Below are 3,664 nucleotides of genomic sequence, written 5' to 3' on the forward strand. Positions count from 1 at the left end.
GGTAAAACTTAGGGGCATATAGCAAAGGATCTAAAGGATGAAGCAGAGCAAAACAATGTCAAAGAACATATAAAATTCCAGAAGATATAACTCTTTGTGCTTACTCTTAAGACTGGATGGATGAAAGAGTGGGGGGGGGCAGTGCTTCACATGTTATACTCTTGCTTTTCACTAGATTTTTTTTCTTTTAAATAAGAGTTAAGATACAATACTGACCCCATGGATAAGTCAAATCAGTTTTTTCGGATCAATTTTTTGACCTAAATTTCTAGACTTATACATGAGTATATACAGTAATTGACATGACTCAGTGCTGTGGAAACTGAGATTGGTAGTTTTGAGATATTTAGCCTTCCTTATCAGAGAACTCTGGTGCTCCACCAAACTATAAATCACAGGTCATGCCAGTTAAAGTGGTGTCAAACTGCTTTATTTCTTCAGTGTGGCAGCAGCCCCTGTGAGTTGTTTCTATCTGTGCAAATATTAAATGTCCAGTACAATGAACATATATTTCCAGTCCCTATAAAGTTGAAATGGACTATATTTAATATGTTTAGCCTCTTGTCTTCTAGTCTATCTCCAAGTGCTGAAATTGCTGAAACATAACAGCACCTTCTCTTCCATATCCAACTAGCACTATTTTTCTCTTACACTGCTGCTATAAAAAGTATGCCTGCTCTTTTCTGAATTCCACATTAACAAGAGGAAATAGCATATGGCCAGGGCAGAGCTTCTCAAGGTAGGGCCGCTCTCCTTTTCCTGGCAACAGTCAATGTAGTTCCTTCTATAGTTCATAAAGTAAACTAAGCTGAAGTGCCTAACTACATTTACTTTCATACTGACAGTAACTTCAATGGCTGCTGGAGCTAGACAGGGCATCTGACAAAGAAAGATGGCTGATGGGTGAAGGAAAGTTAACGAAAGTAAGAGAAATACAAATTGAGAAAGTCAGCAATTTGGTTTATGGGTCTACAGTTGGGATATTATCCAGCCTGAAGCCTCTTAACCAGCTTCCCTTTTATAGGACAGAAATTTGCTTTAAGGCACTGAAATGTAAGTCTCACAATTGATAGATAAGCAGTTAACATCACAGGATTACATTATACATTCTGCTTCTTTAAAGAATGTCAGATGGGCACCATACACATGAAAATAAAAAAGAAATAGATCACACTTCCAGCGTTTAACATGCTAAACTGAGCTGTGTACAAATGCAATTATGTGAAATTGTGTAACATCTTACGATCTCCATGTAAGCTTTTGTATAAAACATCTTAATTGCTAGTTCAGTGAGTGCTTGCCTAAGGGTCACATAAAATTATTTTATGTCAAGTGAAACTAAAAAAACAAATGGCAATTATTATTCTAAATTCAATGCTGAACTAGAAATTGACATCCTCCAGCTCTGTTCAGTATTGCTGAGAACTGCAGGCCAACATCTGGAGGGCCACACATTACCCATTTCTGCTAGAAGTTCATATCATTTCCAGATTCAGCTACAGTGTGTGCACCTTAACATGGAGACAACCTTTTATTTTATTTTAGTATTTAAACCTTCAACAAGGGAGACTATAGAAAGCTTCCAATCAGAATTTCCAAACTGAGTAAGGCTACGTCAGAATTTCCCTGCGTGTGAAAATATAAAAGAACCACTGTTGCTTTAGCAGCTTAACTTGTGCAAAAAAACATTTTAGTGCCATCTAGTGCCACTATTCTGTCTTGATTCACTGGCAATGCTAACAGACAGGTTGGGCATGGTAATTTAGACTACAGTACTCTGAAGTTTGTTGGATAGATTCAAATTCTGTTAGCATGTATTTACACTGTACTATCCCAAGACACTAAAGCCACTTTGGGTCCCATATTTAGAAAAGAGCAGGTCAAAAAGTCCAGTAATAAGCATGCTAATATATATAAAAATTATGTATAGTCTTGTCCAGTTAGGCTACTTAAATCCTACTTAAGTAAATTGAATTTTAGAAGCTTAGTTCTATATCAGAATGCATTCTTACAAACTGAATATACTGTATATACTCGACTATAAGTTGAAAAGGATATGTCAAAAAATTGGCCCTGAAATCCTGGATCAACTTATATACAGGTCAATACAATAATACTGCTTAGAAAGGTCTTGAAAGAAGCTTTGCCCCGACACCCCACTCTCAAAGCTCGGCAATAATTTCAAAAAGAGCTGCTGAGGCAGGGAGTGTGGGCGTGAAAGAGGTGATTTAACCTTCTCAATCTGATGTTAAAACTTTCTTTCGCTCCTCCCTTTCTGGAGCTCTCCTCCCTACCGAACCCCATTTCCCTTCCCTTCTCAATCCCATGTTAAAATATTCTCCTCCAGCACCAGGGGAAGTGGTGTTAAGTGTCTGGGAGAGGTCAGACAAGGAAGGGGGGAAGTGGTGTTTTCCCTTTTAGGTCTTTTGTTACATACCCCTAGGTTTTACTGTTGACTTATCCCCAGGTCACATCAAAATCTATGATTTTGGCCCCCAAACCTGCCTTTGCCTTATACATGAGGTTGACTTGTACACAAGTATATACAGTAACTAGGAGGTACCAGGGATGTAGCTAGGATTTTAGGAAGGGGGGGGGGGTCCAGACTACGTACCACCATTACAATGGGGCTTGGGTGCGGCGGCACAGCAGCACACTCCATTCATTTTTCTAATGGAAAGGGGGGAGGTCCGGACCCTAAGAATCCCCCCCTTGGCTACGTTCCTGGAGGTACCAGTATCCTTGCTGTAGCTCCTGACATTCCTCACCATTAGCTATGCTAGAGAGGGCTGCTGGGACTTGCAGACTGAAATCTGAAGGACAACATAATTTCTACCTGTGCTTTAAAATTTTAGATGTTGTTGCACTAGCAGACTTAGCAAGCATCTCAATAGTCACACTTCAGACTATGCTGCAAGTGTGCCTAACTTTACATAGCATCCAGTTATTATAGAGTTATAAGGCAGAATAATTTAAAAATATAATTATTGGTATTAATATCAGCTTTTGATGAGACTAGAATTTAAGGTTAAAAATAAGTTTATTGCAATTTTGTATAGAATATGCAGTGATATCAAGATCCTATATGTGCCGCAAAATAATACATTCATTTAATATGTGTAATAATCCACATTTAGTAAAAAAAATGAATTGAGGTTATTTGATTGGAAACTGTAACTGAGACAAATTATGGCAGATTAAAATGGCTACGTCCACAGCAGCACTTTTAAACCTCAGTGCCTCACATGAAATATAATAAATGCCCCTTTAATACCATAAGGAAATGTTTTAGAATATGAACACTGATGATGCTTCAAACAAAATACAACTGAAGAAAAAAAGAAATTTAAACATAACATTAAATTTATCTAAGTAAAAATAGAAGTTTTTTATGAGAACATAACCCTTTAATAATAAGAGCAGAAATGTAAGCTTCCAATTTATTATGATTTAACATTTTAATTATTCAGTAAAAAAGTAATTGAACTTGGTTGATGTAAGTTTAATTTCACACAATCTATTAATAAATAGTTTTGCCAAGGACAGCTATTGCCAGTTTCGGAGTTACAGACTTAAGCACTAAAATAGATACCTATGATTAAAAATAGAGGTTAAGCTTAAATGGAGTTAACTACATTAAAATTAAAACAGATAAGGAAAGGTA

The sequence above is a fragment of the Sceloporus undulatus genome, chromosome 5 (assembly GCF_019175285.1).
Source record: "Sceloporus undulatus isolate JIND9_A2432 ecotype Alabama chromosome 5, SceUnd_v1.1, whole genome shotgun sequence".
NCBI classification, from domain to species: Eukaryota; Metazoa; Chordata; class Lepidosauria; order Squamata; family Phrynosomatidae; genus Sceloporus; species Sceloporus undulatus.